This window comes from Pinus tabuliformis, chromosome 6 (genome assembly GCF_031772625.1).
Source record: "Pinus tabuliformis cultivar Carrire ecotype Pingquan chromosome 6, CPIR1, whole genome shotgun sequence".
NCBI lineage: Eukaryota > Viridiplantae > Streptophyta > Pinopsida > Pinales > Pinaceae > Pinus > Pinus tabuliformis.
Window position 1 is genome coordinate 1,630,414,800 of NC_142292.1, and position 20,538 is coordinate 1,630,435,337.

The window sequence follows — 20,538 nt, forward strand, 5'->3', positions numbered from 1 at the left end:
TATAAAATATATATATATATATATATATATATATATATATATATATATATAGATAAATAATATGATAAATTTTTCTTTTATAAGTTTTAAAAGATTGATTTAATTTACTTGATACGAATAGAAATTATATGTTTTTAAAAATTTAACAGTGATCACAACTATATTAATAAATATTATTGATATATGTTGATATGCCTATATCAACCACATGCTTATATAATATTAAATTCTTGCACATAGAATTAAAATTTTTATATAACATTTCTAGTTATAAAAAAAATACACTTCAAGAGAATAAACTGCAATACAAAAATATCTTTAAATGACACACTTATATAATATTAAATTCTTGCACATAAAATTAAAATATTTAGATAACATCCCTAGCTATAAAAAACTACAGTGCAAAAGAATAAACTCCCATACTAAAAATATTTAGAATCTATATATAAAAATCATACACCACAAAAGAATAAGCTAAAATATTTGAATGATAATTAACACAAAGTTCATAAGACTGAAATAATTAATGCCACAAAGTAGAGAATATTGAAACAATTAATAGTTTGTATTTATCAAAATAATGTTATTGATTCAACCATTTTAATTTTCATGATAAATAACGTCATAATGTTATTTCTTCATATCACATATGATAAATAACGTCATAATGTTATTTCTTCATATCACATATATCATAATTGTTTTAATTATCCCGAAAGAATATCATGTTTGTAACCATAAATTTTTTTGTCAAGAGGCAAAGTACTGAAAGTTTTAATTATATTGTAACAAATAAATTTGTATAAATAGTTAACTTATAAATAAAAGGATTACTGTAGCTGTAGTAGAATTGTTGATAAATGATTAAACCCTAATTATTTTTTGAACTCTCATCTAAATATATTATATGTTTGTGCTCCTTTACTGCACAGACTTTAATATTAATTGGAATTTTTTATAAATTATTAAACCTCAAATATTTCTTGAACTTTCACCTGATATAATTCCTAGCTAAATTATACATGCTCATGTTTGAAAGGGATCATTTCCTATATGGTTGCACTCCTTCCCTGCACTGAGTTTAATATACATTGGAATCGTCAATAAATTATTAAACCCTAACTATTATGTATGGTTGCATTCCTTTTGTGCGATGATTTTAATACCCATTTTTCATATTAAATAAAATTTTCCAATGTCTTGCACGGGAAAAACAGGAAATCCTGTTCACTGCGCTTCACGCATAATATATATTAAGTGGAGATTTTTTTTTTTCCATACTTCAGTTACACATAACAATTGAATAGATAGAATAGAACGAATAATGAATTTCGTTCGTGATGGATTATTTTCCCTAATCTGACCACCAACAAAACACGTCGTTATGCCAATAGGCATATATCTATTTCAACTTATAGACGTGGGATTGAGGAATTTCAATTTTTCAATAAATTGATGGACAGGATTTGGGCTTGTGTATAATATTCTTAGTATTATACACCATCTAACAGATGATATGAAAATAATAAATAATTTGAACATATTTTCAAGTTCAAAGCAAATAATAAAAGATTAAATTTAAATATCATTTGTTTGGCCACCAGTTAAGTTGATTCAATCCATTAGGCTGATTGGAGTTGAATCATTTTATTTATTTTTAGTTCGATATATTTAATTTCATTCCTAGTTGTTTTCTAAAATGGATTTCTATTACAGCTTTCAAGGATACTCCATTGGGGCTACTCCATCCATGCTACAATGCATGACCTAGGTTTGCATTTCCTCTTACTTAGAAAGCTTTATGATTTTCTTTAGTACATTTAAGAAGTATATTATTGGGTGGACGTATAAAGAATGAATTGAAGGTGACTTATCTTCTAGAAATTCCAGGATCTACGAAACAACTCAAGATATTTGGTGTGGGCCATCAACACCTTTGTCCCACATCTTGCACATTACCTGTCAAAATTATATTAACAATACAATTTCCCAACCGAGTGGGTATCATTGTCAATATTGTATTTCCTTCTCCTATTGTAAGGATTCTTTTTTTCAAGAAGAAAAAAGAACAACTTTCTATTAGATAAAAGGAGGTTTACATTTTCATGCATGTATCATATGTTCCAAAATAACACCACATTACATACGATCAATTAACATACTAGGCATCCAAACCCAAAGGTTATATATAAATATGTAATAGGACAAAATATTGAAAAAACCCAAAATAAACTAGGAACATAAGCCCTCAAAAACCTGAAACAGACATCAAAATAAAGCCTAAGAACATGCATACAAACATTCAAGGTTGGTCAAAAAAAGCCTGAGTATACAGGGTAAAGGAAACAAATCCTATAAAAAAGAAATCCCTCGAGGCGAACACAAATATAATAAGTAGGGGATAAACACGAAACTCGGAAACATTAGAGAATCCCTGGAAGAGCGACAAGCAATAGAGACCTGAAACTGAGGAGTGATAGCAACCCTGACCCACCAAGAGTGAACCATCTGATGGAAAATGAAACCCCCATTCGATGTCAGGTTGATATCCTTGAAGGAGATGACGATGACCACATAAGCTAGAAACAACAAGAACAACAATGAAAAGCAGGGCTCCAAACTAGTGATAGCAACAATCTAGGCAACAACAACAAGAAACAAGCATGAGCCCAACAAAAAATTCCAACACACAACAAAACTCCTGCCAAAAGAGCGCCGATAGGAGTTGTGAAACTCCCTCCAAATGAGAACCAAAAAGAGCTAGAAAATGTGATGGCCCTCAAAATTAGACACAAATTAAGGCCCATCTAACCTTTCTTAGTCATATAAAGGTTATATTAAATCTCTCCTTCTACACTTAATAATTTGTTTTTAACTTTAATATGTTCTTAGGAATGTTTAGAGATAATTTCATATTATGTGCCTAATATTATTTATTTTTGTATAACATTGAGTAAATTCCTAATAAGATAATATAGGGATTTCCTCTATACAACAAGATGAACCAAAATGACATAATAAATGAACAAGATATTATGAAATTATTGAAAAATTATGGAGCTCCAATGATTGAGAAACTCCAGGAATGTGTTCCTTCTAATTTCATGAAGATTCTTGGTGTTGGGAACCATATCCATGTTTTGAGGTATTTTGAAGGGGAGGGTTGCCTCATTTAAAGGAAGATGCTAACCGATATACTTGTATAAGTAAAAATTATAATTTTCCTCTAGGGGCATGTATTTATTAGTCTTCTTATGGAGAACACTTGTTATTTAACAGTTCGACTTTCATTTCTAGCAGGGATGTACTCAGATTAATTCAAATAATGAAATTTGGTACCATTTTTAGCTTCTAAAGCTTGGTTTCCTTCATATGATTCTGAGTATCCATGAGCTTGAACATATTAGGAGCCTCAAATCCCACTTGTATAGATTCTTTATTTTCTTCGAATGTCTTCTTCACTTGCATCTCTTACTTTCATTTACTATTCATACTTCTTTTGTTATAGGTCATATTGGTTAAATTATTGAAGATTTGTTTTGAAGGTTATTTACAGATTCACAAGCATGATTAATCCTTATAACATCTTTGAAAATCCATATTCATCATTGAGCTACTTGGATTGGTTTACCAGTTCACAAATCTAGAATTTCTAGAAATCTCTTGTAGACAAATAGTATTAATTTTCTGATATTTTTTAGCACATGCTAATGAGGATAGTTTAAGTTAATTAAACTTGGATTGAATCCTAAATCCATTCAAGTTAATAACAAAATTTATCCCATATAATTTTCACTTGATTAGGTTAGATATTTGGTAAGTTAACTAGCTCACTCGTTCTTGAATTTCTAGTTTTTGGAGTAGTAATTTTCTGCTATTTTTAGCACATGTTAAAAAGTGTATTTTTGAGTGATTTCACTAGTATTGGAGTACTATTAAATCTTAATTAAGAAAAAAAATCACCCCATCTCATTTTCTTTTGATTTTATTGGTTATTGGTGAGATAACTTAGAGGACAGATTAGCTGACAGACTAGGTATTTAGTCTTTTCAAGTATAAAAATCATAATATTTGTGGTGTGCAGGTGCTAATGTGGATTTCATTTTCCTTCAGACTCCTTATGCTACCACCAATTCCTTCTTTCTACCTCAACAACTCCTCCAAAAAATTGTTCACCAAGAGTACAATTATGATTTCTTATAGGCCATTGTGTGCATTTTTCCTTATGCAACATGGGCCGCTAAATGCTACTAAGCTTTGCAAGGAAACATACAACCTTCTTCTACCTTCCACTACCATTTCCCACCATTATATCACCTTTTCCACCCTCATAATGCTCAAGAATCAAATCCTGTAGCAAAATAGGGTAATCATATAGCATCATGAAGCAATCTTTTAGTAGTCATATAGCACCCTATAGCACTGTCTAACCTTGACCATATTTTCTTTAAGATCTTTATTTTTTAATCTTGGGAATGAATCATGACCTCCAAAATTTGAATCCATGGTTGGAGAGGTCAATGACCACTTTAGACCCATCCTTCCTTCACTGTAAGTACAAAACAACAATTAAAATTAGTAGACAAATTTCCACATTTGCATCACAAAGATTATTCTCTTATGGAAAGTGTAAGGACTCTATTAATAAAGATACATTATCATGAACTTAGTGATAAGAAGGGAAACTCTTCAATGCAAGTATATTAGAGCTATTGTTTCAAGATTTGTTCTCATATTTTCCAGTCATACACTTTAGATAAAGTTTCCTTTTTCAATCATTTTTTCACATTCCGCAAGTAGAGTAATTATTTACATTCCACAAATAGAATATTGATTTGCATCTACAATTAGGCTAACATACTTCATCTCTACAATTAGTATAGTCTTTTCCCTTCCTTCAATTGTAGTTACTTAGTCTTTAGAGTTGATTGATGCTCTTTACTTTATGAAATTAGAATAGGTTTGATTTCCTTGTCTTTTATATGTTAAGATTTCCATTTCTACAATTCATGACATTCATTTCATTTCATTAGATCAACGAAAAAAGGACAGATTACATGTTGCACATGTAGTGTTGACACCTCTTAATTTTGTATGAATCCTGAGTTGATAAGTTAAGTTGGTAGCCCTGGGAGTTGCGACCTTCTTGTTGCAATACTGGGGCTCATCACTTTTTGGTGTCACACAAAAACACCCCCACTTGATCACGTGGTGCAGTAACAACCATATCACCATCCCCATTTTTATGTAGAAGAAGAATAGGTGACAGATAATGTGGAAGAAATGTGTCGAGATGATTACAATGAGGAAGATCCTCTTGGATATCCCATTCAAGGCACGGATACACATGAAGAACATCCTTCCACATTTTCTTACCAAATTCCATGGAATGAGGTCAGAGGATCCAGAAAACTTTCTCTTTTAATTTGAAATACTTTTTAGATCGTATGGCTTCTTATAAAACACTCAAAATTTGAGATTATTTCTGCAAACACTAGAGGGTACACTCTAAAATGGTTTATGAGTTTAGGGACTAATTCAATAAGATCATGGAATGACATGTAAAATATATTTCTAGAAAAATATAAAGATCACGATCTTAAATAATAAATGTTTAGAATTAATAAACAAGAAGATGAGAGCCTTGAGGATATAATAGAGAGATGCATGCATAATGTTAAGAGGGAAAATTTATATCATTTAGGATTTGACACACTAAAAACCCTATTACTTAGAATAATTAGGGATGAGTGGATTTATCTCCTTGATCTCATGAGTAGAGGTGATGTATACAAATTATCATTTTAAGAAATTTGTGAAATATGCAAGTGCATATCAAGAGTAATGGCAAGAGTATGTAGATCAAAATTGCGATCGGTAAGTCAAGATGAACTTGGAATTTTTCTTTTTAAAATAGAAATTCTTAGCAATCTAAGTGAACAAGTAGAAATATTAAGAATGCAAAATTGAGCAAAAATGAGATGTTGATATTTGTGTTATCCATGAAGAATCACATGCTATTAAATATTTCCCATCATTACCAATTTTGAAGGAAGTTTACGAGGAGGACAATGGAGCAATTTAATCACCAAAGCAACTCTATTATGTAGCACCAAGCACACCATTCAAATTGGTATGATGCAAGAACGTAATTTACAATTTCAAGGTTATGCACATCCATCTCAAAGTAGTTAGAACACATCATTTCCTTGTCAACCTTGACCATCTCAACCCCAAAGTCAATCTTGGCAACAAGGTTGGAACCTTATGGGAGAAATCCACAATATTCTCAATACCTTCCTCAATATCCCGCATACCCAACTCCATGTTATCCCTACCATCCAACTCCATGAGAACCATAGCCTCAACCACATCCATATCAAAGTTACACTCCCATTCAATTAGCTATACCACCATTTCTGAATTCGAACATTGACGTAGTTCAACCCACTTTCAATGTTGAGGTACAATACTTACGAACAACTCCTCTTCATGTGAATGGTATTCATCTTAGATCGAGAATAGTATTACAAACAAGAGATTATCTTGATTTCGTTGAAGAAAAATATTCAAAATAAGAAGATTTGAATTAGGAGACCAAAAAATCATGGACTACACTTAATGAAAACCCGAAATTATAACCAAAGATTGAGAAAGTTCCATTATGCTTACCATTAGATTCTTTGTGTTCAAGAGAATATTAAGCAAACAAAAGAACATATGAATTTCATGTAAGGACAAGACATACAAGATTATCTATATAAGCAAGAGAACCAAGGGAATCACAATTATAATGAGCTTTGGTTCCAAAAAATCAACAAGGTGGATTACCACTCTCTTTTTCAATAGTTCTTAATATCATCAAAGTCAAAAAAGTTGGTCTCTCATATTCAGGTACATGTAAACACACGTATCTCGAGCCTACACGTGAGTTTACCCATCATATTGTTATGCACATGGATCAATTGGAAGTATTCCTATACTTGAAAGATATTTTTTTTCCAAATAGAGTAGCAAAGAGGAATAAAAAAAAAAGGAAAAAGGGGAAAATAAAATAAGAGGAAACAAAATAAAAGCTCAGCTGAAAACCTCCTTTGAGGCACCTGAGATTGGCTCACTGATTGAAAACCTCCTTGAGGCGGCCAATGGGTTGAAAAGAAAAACAGAAAGAAAGGAAAAAAATCATAGGTGCAAACCTCCTTTGAGGCACTTAGGCAGACCTGCTAGTTGAAAACCTCATTGAGGTAGCTAATAGGCCTAAACAAAACTCAAAAAATAAAAAAGAGGGAAAAAATTGAAGAATAAGATCTTTTTTTTGTTCCAATTTCTTCTATGTGCTTACATGCAGGTACTCTTCCAACTTCATAAGGAAAATAAATAGGCAAGCACCATAAAAAAGAGAAAAAGAAATATATGAGTAGTGAGGCAAGCATACAATCAAAAATTGTCAAACTTATGCTTCTCACCTTCTTTGAAAACTTCTGAAGAAGGACCAAGGACATGAAAATCCATCACCCTCATCCATTTCTATGATGTTCCTAATCATTTCCCACCCATTTCCCTCGTTGTCCTAAACTACTGTAAGAAAGTTCTATTTTGCTACAACATTGCTACAATACACAGGGAAAATTTTATTTTTACTATATCTCAAATTTCATGAATCCATTGGCTGAGTTGTTTCATGTGGAGATGTATAGGGATTATACTAACATTCTCAAGAAATTTCAACAAATTTCAGTGCATACTTTTCATGAAATTGGTCGCCATCACCTACAACCATCATCAAATTCTATCAATATTCGTGTATCCATTAGCTGAGCTTGTTTATGGGGAGATGCATTAGAATGATGGAAACATGCTAAAAAAAATTCAAGTGAATATAATCTACCATTTGAGAGATATGAATTAAACAATTTCACTACATGATTGTTCAATAGTGCTACAAGATTGACAGAAATTGCTACAGGATTGTGATTGGCATAGAGAGAGAGTTCAGATATTATGTTTTCTTTGGGGGAATTAAAAATGGGTTTACCATACCTCATCATCCATACTCCACACCATTTACTCACTTCTTCACACAAATAATTATCTATGTCCATAAGAAAACCTCATTTTTACCACTCTAATTATTTTCACCACAACGAAAGCCTCTAATCCTTGTTCATGAGTTTAACATGAATTATCAAAGTTTTTGGATGTATTGTATGAATTTTATTGTGATCATAAGAGGGTCTATGTGATTAGTACAGGAAATAACCCACTCCTATAGCAGTCTGCACAAACCCTCCAAGATCACAGTCAAAAGCACTTGGAAGGACCAGAATGAAGAATTGGCCATCGTGAAGCATTGATGGATAATCTCCTTAATCTTTGGAAGCCACACAACTTCTACAAGGATACTACATGGTCACTGCTAATATCCAACAACAAACTTTTATCCATGGTGGCATCTATATTTTGATCAAATGAATCATGGAACTTCAATCAGTAATGAAAATATTTCATCCAATGAAAAACAATTGGTGAAAGAGACATTTTGTACCTCAGAGGAAATTCCAACAACTTCACCAATGTTCCAACAACCTAATGAAAGCATCAACAAGTCGATCATCAGCTAAAAAACTCACATCATGAGCATCTCAGCAGCAATATTTTAGCAAGGGATGTGAAGCAAGAGAAACAACAACAAACAAAAAACCTAGACTACCTCCAGAGTTAAGGCTATCAGCAACAAGACCTCCAACAGATTATCACATGTAGCTTCAGGATAGTAAAATGAAGCATCCTCATATACAACCACATCCTACACAAGAAAAATAGGCATGGTAAGGCACAAGTATGCAACTCTTTAACCTCACCCTTTGAAACTATTCTAGCTTGAGAAAACATTAAAAGTGTGAGAAGGAAATGACTTTTATAGCTAAATTTAATAACAGGCAACCTCGATCTTATTTATAAATTCATTTGACTTTTACCCAAAAGACACCCACATGTGTGGGAGATAAATGAGATAAAATTGAAAAAATACTTAAGAAAGTTGGATGTTATCATGGAGTACAAAAAGTACTTAGGGGTTAGCTATGTTAGCTCAAGAAACATACAGTTTATTTTGCATCTAATGAAAAAGGAGAAAAAATTTGAAAAATAATAATAATAATAATAACAAAAAATAAATAGAAAAGTGGACCCACCACTTCTTGGAATTCAAATATTAGTTGCTACAGGATTCAGGTTGTGTGCTATAGGATCAAAATATAATGTTATAGGATTAGAACAAATTGTTACAGGATTGAGAGAGTCTGCTACAGGAAGGCACATTTCACCCAGAACAACCACTAGAGTCTTGGGAAGCATAGAAATATTCAAAGGAAATGGAAAGGTTGAAAATAAATATGGTACAAGAGAAAACAAAGTTGTTATACGAAGGAACAGAGCTGCTACAAGAAAGAACAAAATTGCTACATGAAAATCACAGGTTTCTACAGGAAGCTTAACAGTGGATAGAATTTCCCTCAAACACTAATAACAAGGAAATAATCATGAGAGAAAGGGAAAGTGCATATCTTCCTTTTCTACCCGTGGACAAGAAGGCTTTGAAACTCTTTAATTTGTCAAAAGTACATCCTCTAGTAAATTTCTGATAAAAGTTGGGAATAAAAAAATGTAGCATGGGTGTTTATCTAAGCATGATGACAAGGGGAATTGATTTTTTTTTAGTTGAGCATGATATATTCTCTATTTCAAACAATCTAAACAATTTTTTCATTATACCCCTGTCTTAAGAAAAAAATCTTAAGTGTAGAGAAAACTCCAAAACTTATTGAAGAAAAAGGAAAATTAAATGTTTCATACTGATAAATGTTTATTGAAGCCATGGAAGGAGGACATAAGAAAAGAAGAATTTGAGATTTATAGGGGAGAAATGAAAGAAAATATCAGAAGAAAGGACACGGAAAAGAGCCAAAATAAAAGTTGAGCCAAAGCAAAAGGAAGAAATTAAAGAGCATGTAGGGTTCCATTTAGTAGAGGAAGCTACGTCCACATTAGTGTGGGACATTAGAAAAGTAATCTAAGGCATAAGAGAAGAACAACAAGGCAAGAATATGGGTAGGTTTCTCAGAGGATGAGTAACAATTTTAGTAGGGGGTATGATGGGCCTCCAATTTAGAAACAAATTCAGGCCCATCTAACCTTCCTTAGGCACATAAAGTTTATATTACATATCTCCTTCTACACTTAATAATTTTTTTTAGCTTTAATATGTTCTGAGGAAGGTTTATAAGTAATTTCATATTATGCGTCTAATATTATTTTTTTTGCAAAATATTAAGAGAATATTGAGTAAATTCTGATATAGGTAGTATACGGACTTGCTCCCTATTATAGGATGGACCAAGATTAGATAATACATGAAAAATATATAATGAAATTATTGAAAAATTGTGGAGCTCCACTGATTGAGAAAATCTAGGAATGTATTTTGTGTCATTTAATGAAAATTTCTAGTGTTGGGAACCAGATCCAATTTTAGAGAGATTTTGGAGGGGAAATGTGCCTCCTTTCAAGGGGGATGCTTCCCCATCTATTCGTATAAGTACCAATTCAAATTTTCCTCCAAAGGCATGTAATTCTTAGTATTTTTATGTATAATTTTATTTATTTAGAAGCTCCACTTTTACTTCTAGTAGGGATATACTTGGATTGGTTTACTAGTTCACAAATCTAGAATTTCTGGAAGTCTCTTGTAGCAAAATAGTAGTAATTTTATGTTTTTTTAGCACATTTTAACAAAGCAATTTTTATTTGATTACACTTTGTTTGATTCCTAAAAATACTCAGTTTAATAACAAAATTTACCCCATGGAATTTTCACTTGGTTAGGTTAGAAATTTGGTAGGTTAACTAGGTCACTAATTCTTGAATTTCTAGCTTTTGTAGTAATTTTCTGTTGTTTTTTAGCACATGATAAAAAGGGTATTTTTGAGTGATTTTCCTTGTATTGGAGTCCTAGATATTGTACTGAATATAAAAATTTACCCCATCTCATTTACATTCGATTTGCTCAGTGATTGGTGAGATAACTTAGAGGACAAACTAGCTCGCAGACTAGTTATTTAGTCTTTTCAAGTATAAAAATCATAATATTTTGTGGTGTCTAGGAGATATTGTGGATTTTCAGGGCTAGAATTTTTATTTAAACTCCTTATTCTACCACCAACTCTTTTTTTCTACCTCAACAACTCCTCCAAAACATTGTTCATCGAGAGTACATTTCTGGTTTGTTGAAGGCCACCATGTGCATTGCTCCTTGTGCAAGATGGGCCCCTGAAGGTTACTAATATTGGAAATGAAAACATACAACCTTATTCTACCTTAAAATACCCTTTCCAACCTTTATCACCTTTTCCACCCGCAAAATTCTCACAAACCCAATCATGTAGCAAAATAAGGAAATCTTATAGCATCATGTAGCAATCGTATAGCAGTCTTGTAGCATCCTGTAACATTGTCTAAATTTGAAAATATTTTCTTTAAGAGCTTGATTTTTATATTTTAGGATTTAATAATGACCTCTAAACTTTGAATCCACGGTTGGGGATGACCAGGGAGCACTTTAGACCCATCCTTCCTTCACTGTAAGTAGAAAACAACAATTAAACTAGTAGATAGATTTCCACATTTGCATCACAAGGATTGTTCTCTTATGCAATGTGTAAGGTCTCTATCACTAATGCTAAAATATCTTGAAATTAGTGATAAGAAGGGAAGGTATTCAATGCAAGTAGATTAGACCTATTTTTTTAAGTTATGTTTTGAGATTTTCCAGTCGTACGCTTTAGATAAATTTTCCTTTTTCCAATAATTTTTCACATTCTACAAGTACAGTAATGATTTACATTCCATAAGTAGAATCTTGATTTGCATCTACAAGTAGCCTAACATATTTCATTTATGGAATCAGTACAATCTTTAACCTTCCTGCAATTGTAGTTAGTTAGTATTTAAAGTTGATTCATGCTCTTTACTTTATGCAACTAGAATAGATTTTATTTCCTTGTCTTTTATAGGTTAGGGTTTTCATTTCAAGCCTTTCCATTTATGAAATTCATGATATTCGTTCCATTATATCAAATCAACGAAAAAAGGATACATTTCGTACTACATATATAGTTTTGATACCTCTTAAGTTTGTACAAACCCCGAGGGTATAATTTAAGTTGGTAGCCCTCGGAGTTGCATATTCTTGTTGCATTACCAGGCCTCATCAAAACACAAAACAAAGAATAAGGAAAACCTCTAACGACAATGATAGGAGGTAGAAATCGGAGGGCCAGGGTAGCTAGGGTTCCAACCGCCCCACCCCGCCCTCACATTTTCAAACCCTATTTGTGCACAAAAGCATTTCAATCTAAAAACATTCCAATCTCCAAGCATAATCCTGACAACCCTATTGTCTAGACACACATACACTATCCACAATACCATGACCCAATTGAGTGAGTATCATTATTAGTAATGTATTTCCTTATCCTATTTTCTAGATATGTTTTCATATACAAATATTGAGCAATTGAATGTTTGTGTGTATACGTTCAAGCTTGAGGATATGCCAGATACCAAAAAGGTAAGCATTGTGTTCAAGAAATTGGTGGAGAGTGGCTTCTCCTTCAAATTTGGCATTGATGAAATCTACTATGGTTCTATGGAATATGGAAAGACCAAGGGATTGCTTAATTAATTAGGGAGGACTATTAAATAAAAGGGATGTTTGATGAACGATGGTAATAAAACCATGGTGTGGTTGGGGTATGTGATGGTTTCGTTATTTATAAATGTTTTCACATACAAAAGGAAGAATATTTGACTTTGTATCACTCTTTTTTAAAAAGGTCAAATTCACATACTAATTTGAAGAGCTAAAATACAACTAGGAAATCTTATTGAGTTGTGTGAAGTTTTGTGTTGAAATAGAATTCGGATCGTGAGTCGATGAAATAATGAGATTAAAATATTGTATTTAAAATGAAAATTATTTTTTTAAACACACACACATATATATATATATATATATATATATATATATATATATATTTTATAAAATATAGTTTTAAGTATATAAATAAATTTGACATCTACACATGTTTTAAGAAAATCTTCCATAATTACTTTTATATCTCTCATAAATTTATTTTATTTTCATTGTTTATTATAATGTATAATTTTAATCTATTTGCACATAATTTTATTCTTTTTTATTATAATATATATATATTTTTTTTTTTTCACATAACATGTGAAAAGTGAAAAGTACCAAAAGCACCTCTCTCATGATTTATTGTGAAAATCTCATCTCTCATAATTTTATTTAATTTTACCCACAACAATTTTCATAATTTTATTTTATTATCAGAAACACATATAATTATATATTTTTTATTTTAAAAGCATATGTGAATGTTGGAAGCACATCTTTTATAATTTTATTTTATTTTCACAGCACATTTGACTATGAAAAGAAACACATAAAGTATGGATTCGCTTATTATTTTCTTTAATTTTTATGATGTCAATTTTATTTTATTATCACAAATACATATAATTATATATTTTTTATTTTAAAAGCATATGTGAATGTTGGAAGCACAACTTTTATATTTTTATTTTATTTGCACAACACATTTGAATATGAAAAGAAACACATAAAGTATGGATTCGCCTATTATTTTCTTTAATTTTTATGATGTCTATAAGCATATATTGATCATATTTATTAATAAAAAATAACTCCTCCAAAACATAACTTGCAATTTTTATAAGTAAAACATATAAATTGACATAAAAGCTTATCCCTCCATAAAAATGTTACGAATCTTATCTACCTATTTATTAAATAATCAAAATTATTAAAACCCAATTCCAATATAAAATACACTATCTCCATAATTAAAATTAAAATACATTTAGAAACCTTCACTTCACAAAACTGACTCCATATTAAAAAAAATTGATATGTAATTCGCATCGTAGCAACAGAACTAATTCGCTCACTATATTAATAACCATTGTTTTCAAACGTTTAATTTATTATTATTATTATTATTATTAAAAGTTTTAGTGAGACCACGGAATTATGGTGGACGGTGACTAAAAGGTTTTGAGTTAAAGGAATGACATCAAAATAATTCTGAACCCTTTGGCTATCCAATGATGTTAATAAAACACACGAAATCCAAATGAATCGAAGAACACACATGAATCCAAACAAAAGAGCTCCTTATGAATTTGTACTAAATTTTGCATAAAAGGAAGAAGCTTGACTATCTCGTACCAACAGTAACTCCGTATTAGTGAACACCAGTCACATTTTAATATCTCAACTTTCATCACTGGTGGATCATGTTGGTATCAACGTATTCTGAATTTAATAAAAGCTATTATTTTTCCGTACAACAATAATTTATTTAAAATTTTAAACTTTTTGATTCATTATGATATGAGGTCATTGTTTTTTCTTAAAAATTAGTTGAAAGTCGAAGCAGAGGCGAATTCACACACAAAACTAGATCTCTCTAAATTGTGAAAAAACAATTTAGTATAAAGGATAATATAGGATGATAATTTATCAGAACTTTTGAGAGATAATCTCAAACTTTGGGAGATATGGATTAAACAATTTCACTACATGATTGTTTAATAGTGCTACAAGATTGACTGAAATTGCTACAGGATTGTGATCGGCATAGAGAGAGAGTTCAGATATTATGTTTTCCTTGGGGGAATTAAAAATGAGTTTACCATACCTCATCATCCATACTCTACACCATTTACTCACTTCTTCACACAAGTACTATGTCCATAAAAAAACCTCATTTTTACCACTCCTTTCATTATTTTCACCACAACCAAAGCCTCTAATCCTTGTTCATGAGTTTAACATGAATTATCGGAGTTTTTGGATGTATTGTGATGCGGGAGCATCAACCAAAGGGAAATTATTGTAAATAATAGACATAGGGTCATGCATCAGTTTCCTAAATTCCAAGTTAATTAGATATTCTCAAATAAAACTAGGAGAGCTTTTAGGCATAAAGGAGTGGATATGGACTTTAAGAGATAAGGATAGCTTTTCTATCTTAGAATAGGAAAAAGACAGAATAAAGATAAAAAGATGCTTTTGCCATATGTATGCATTGCATGAGCTTTAGTTGAGTCTCAGTGATTTTTAGATCATGTTAAGTTAATAAATTAAGGAGCTCAAAGGCATTAGAGGGGTGTGAGGAGTGAGTGTGAGAAGTAAGGAAGTCTTCGGGCAGTTTGTAAAAGGGCCATCGATTGTATATCTGGCCATGAGTGGAAAGCTCTTGTAATTGTCTGTTTAATGTGAATATGTTTATGTGGAAGTCGAATTTTATGGATATGTTGGTGCTTAACAAATGCTAAGGTAGGGCTCTGTACATGATGGCAGAATTCGGTGCTATATAAGTGACTGCTGATGTATTAAATGGTTTTCAGTGCGAATTTGTTATGTCCCATATTTGGATATCGACATATGTTCTGTATTGAATCTTTGCTGGCCGTCGTATGCATGTAATGCTGGTGATGTTAATATTAACAGTGTTATGTTATAAGAGAAGCGCAGTTATAATGGTAAATTGTTTGAGACTATCGGCGCCTGAACTTGAATCCCCAGCTCACCGTTGTGTGCATGTTATATTATCTGCGCATGTTTAATAGCCGGCTGCGTTTCGGTGCTCAGATGCCTGTCATCTATTAGTGTGAAGTTCTGTAAGGCGAGAACGATTGAATTTAATTTGTAATACATATCTGATGTCGTTCTAGAATTAAAGGAACGGTTCGATATCAGTTGCAGTATATATATAGAACGCCAGACCCGTGCGGAGGTGGACCGAAAGCGGCATAGGGACGGAGGTATGTATGCGAGACAGTGGTAAGTCTGCGCATGTATCCATACGAGCCTGTGTAAGGGCCAGTATATAACCCGCAACAACATTAAACTTTGAAGTGAACGCATCAAAGTTAAGCATAACCATTCCGATTGGGAGCGTCAGAGATTGATATATATATATATATATATATATATATATATATAGCCAGGTGTTACGGAAATAGAAGGCGTGGATGTATATGTATGATAGCCTGTTTATTATGTTGCAATTGATCATTGTCCGTGCATCGATTATGAGTTGCTGGCAGTATAATTAGCGATCACAGGCCGCAGGTATCATGATAGTTGTTGTTCAGTTAATCTCCATATATATACACCTCGATTCTGCCTTGAAACGCATGCATTATTGCGTTATTGAGAAATGAACTCTGGCCCATAAGAAGGTAAGGCACACTCCTTGATTGAATACTGTCTATACACTAGGAAATTGCTTATGGAATATGCCAAGCATGGACTCTATTTTTTACGTGTACACCTGGAGCGTGTTGAGGTGCATATTTTATGTGCACAGTTGTAGAGGATCCTAGTAGAAGTGGCCTGGGAGAGGCCTGGGCTGCATCAGGTGGTATCAGAGCTAGAATGCTCAGCTGAAGATATTTGTTTTTTTTTAGAACTGAAGTGTGTTGAATGGTTTTTAAATCTGATATGCAAACTACACAAGTGAACAGGATTGCAAAAGAGGAAGGAGGACAAGATCATGTAAGATCTTAAGAGGTGAGATTATTTTTCTGATTTGAAATTTGTGAATTGAAGTTTATGGTTGCAGAGAAGTGGCAGTGAACCTGAAGAATCCAATAAGGAATTGGATAAAGAGGACAACTGAAGTGTTCTCAGAAGAGAGAGAAGGAGATTGTAGAAGCCTAGAGGCAGCAAAGTTGTTGCTCAAGAGAAGGTTCCAGACAAAGGACCGTGCTTACCAAAAGACTAAGTGAGGAGAGCTTAGTGAGGTAAGATTGCAGCCAGGAGGACTAGCTGTTGCAGAGGCTTGTTGCAAAGGTGAATCAACAGAGGTTGAAGAAAGTTGCAGATGAGAGAAGCCTGAAAGAGCAGTAGAGGATGCTCGAAAGGTTCCAGCAGAGGACCAATGATTACCAAAAGACCAGATCCGGAGGGAAGGATTGGTGAGGTAAGTGGCAGCAAGAGAGGTTGCTGTGGTAGAGGCTTCATGCAACTCATAGGTGAGGAACTCATGGCGAAGGAGAAGATGACTACTGATAGTCATAGCATAGGTTCAGGAAAAAGCCACGGTAGAGGACATAAGAAAGAGGATGGCAAGAAGATGAGTCCAGAGGAAGTTGAAATGGAAGAATACATTTGTGAACCAGAACAAGGAGAATTTCTGGGAGATAGTGATGATGAAGGCTTGAAGACTGAAACTTCAAGTAAGACCAAAGAGTCACATATTTTTAAATCTGACAATTTGTGGATGTTTGCAGGTGAAAGACAAAGAAATGGGATGACTGTAGGAGTTCGAGAAAGAGAGATTGCAGTAATGAAGGTACAATTGTAGGTATTGGAAGAATGGCTACAAGAGCAGAAAGATCAAAATAGAAAATGGACCTTTCCACTGAAAGGAAAGAGAGTGATTTGGCGACAGTTGGAGAGAAGGTTGAAGCAAATTATGATTGCCTTGTTGAAAAAGGGACTTAGAGTTCTTGCGCCAGAGTTGGAGTTTGAAATTCCCGCATGCAAATATATTAAGAGAAAAATGTTGAAGGAAGCAGTCAAGACTGAAAAGTCTCATGAATTAAAAACTAATGAGTTGCGCATGTTTGCAGATACAGAACAGGAAGATAAACAAACTTTAGAGTTTGTGCAAGAAGAGTTGAACCTGAAAGCTGTTCAGATTGATAATGAGTTAGCAAGATCTCAGAAGCAGATGGAGAAGGAGTCTAATCAGGATGTTGAGGCAGAAAGAGAAGGACCAGCTGATAATTGGTCAAAAACTAGTGGAGGTATAGAAAATCATGTGAAATTTCCAAGGTCTACCCCTAATGAAGTTGTTGAATTGTATAGGAAACTAGATCTCCAGAGAAGAGAGTTGGAGAGACAGAGGACTTATTGGATGGAGAAACAAGGGAAGGGACTCTTTATGAATGACAATCATAAAGCTGAAGATAGTAAGAAGGAAGGACTAGCTAACAGTCTCATGGTGAAGGCAAATCAGCATACTGATGTGCTGATTGGGATGAAACAGCATATTGAGATACTGAAAGAGGAATGTAAGGCACTGATGCCTTGTGATTTTTGTTTTAACATGTGTTTTGAGAATGCAGGAAATGTCGCTGGTGCTGAGAAACATTTGACTCAGCTGAACAGTCAATTAAAGGGGAAAGAAGTTCTCTGTTCCAGAAGACAAGAGAGGGTGGATGATCGGGTGGCAGTCAGAACAGAGACCAGCATAGAAGCAAGAAATCAGCAGCCTGAACATTTATTGGACAAGGAAATTGAATTAATCAGAAGAATCATGCTGAAAGTGTCTCAGAAAAAGACAGCAGCAAAGAAGAGAAGTAGCAAAAGCAGCAAGGGGAAGACAACAGAAGATTGCAAGAGTACAGCTAGTGGAGCAAAACAACATAAAGTGTGGAGACCTGGAGAAGAACAGACAAAAGCAGCGGCAAGTGCAAAGTTACAACACAAGATATGGGATCCAGACAAACATGGAGCTGAACACATGATCAGGAGATCATGAAATTTTTCTACCTTGGGAGTATGATGCGGGAGCATCAACCAAAGGGAAATTATTGTAAATAATAGACATAGGGTCATGCATCAATTTCCTAAATTCCAAGTTAATTAGATATTCTCAAATAAAACTAGGAGAGATTTTAGGCATAAAGGAGTGGATATGGACTTTAAGAGATAAGGATAGCTTTTCTATCTTAGAATAGGAAAAAGACAGAATAAAGATAAAAAGATGCTTTTGCCATATGTATGCATTGCATGAGCTTTAGTTGAGTCTCAGTGATTTTTAGATCATGTTAAGTTAATAAATTAAGGAGCTCAAAGGCATTAGAGGGGTGTGGGGAGTGAGTGTGAGAAGTAAGGAAGTCTTCGGGCAGTTTGTAAAAGGGCCATCGATTGTATATCTGGCCATGAGTGGAAAGCTCTTGTAATTGTCTGTTTAATGTGAATATGTTTATGTGGAAGTCGAATTGTATGGATATGTTGGTGCTTAACAAATGCTAAGGTAGGGCTCTGTACATGATGGCAGAATTCGGTGCTATATAAGTGACTGCTGATGTATTGAATGGTTTTCAGTGCGAATTTGTTATGTCCCATATTTGGATATCGACATATGTTCTGTATTGAATCTTTGTTGGCCGTCGTATGCATGTAATGCTGGGGATGTTAATATTAACAGTGTTATGTTATAAGAGAAGCACAGTTATAATGGTAAATTGTTTGAGACTGTCGGCGCTTGAAACTTGAATCCCCAGCTCACCGTTGTGTGCATGTTATATTATCTGCGCATGTTTAATAGCCGGCTACGTTTCGGTGCTCAGATGCCTGTCATCTATTAGTGTAAAGTTCTGTAAGGCAAGAACGATTGAATTTAATTTGTAATACATATCTGATGTCGTTCTAGAATTAAAGGAACAGTTCGATATCAGTTGCAGTATATATATAGAACGCCAGACCCGTGCGGAGGTGGACCAAAAGCGGGATAGGGACGGAGGTATGTATGCGAGACAGTGGTAAGTCTGCGCATGTATCCATACGAGCCTGTGTAAGGGCCAGTATATAACCCGCAGCAACATTAAACTTTGAAGTGAACGCATCAAAGTTAAGCATAACCATTCCGATTGGGAGCGTCGGAGATTGATATATATATATATATATATATATATATATATATATATATATATATATATATATAGCCAGGTGTTACGGAAATAGAAGGCGTGGATGTATATGTATGATAGCCGGTTTATTATGTTGCAATTGATCGCTGTCCGTGCATCGATTATGAGTTGCTGGCAGTATAATTAGTGATCACAGGCCACAGGTATCATGATAGTTGCTGTTCAGTTAATCTCCATATATATACACCTCGATTCTGCCTTGAAGCGCATGCGTTATTGCGTTATTGACAGTTGAACTCTGGCCCATAAGAAGGTAAGGCGCACTCCTTGATTGAATACTGTCTATACACTAGGAAATTGCTTATGGAATATGCCAAGCATGGACTCTATTTTTTACGTGTACACCTGGAGCGTGTTGAGGTGCATATTTTATGTGCACAGTTGTAGAGGATCCTGGTAGAAGTGGCCTGGGAGAGGCCTGGGCTGCATCATATTGTATGAAGTTTATTGTGATCATAAGAGGGTCTATGTGATTAGTACAGGAAATAACCCACTCCTGTAGCAATATGCACAAACCCTCCAAGACCACAGTCAAAAGCACTTTGAAGGACCAGAATGAAGGATTGGCCATCGTGAAGCATTGATGGATAATCTCCTTGATCTTCAGAAGCCACAAAACTTCTGGAAGGGTATTACATGGTCACTCCTAATATCCAACAACAACCTTTTATCCATGGTGGCATCTATATTTTGATCACA

At 33.5% G+C, this 20,538-nt stretch overlaps 1 pseudogene; it reads left to right on the plus strand.

Annotated features, from left to right (window-relative positions):
• The window catches only part of LOC149265158 (uncharacterized), a 49,091-nt pseudogene that overhangs the window by 16,561 nt on the left and 11,992 nt on the right, over positions 1-20,538 (plus strand).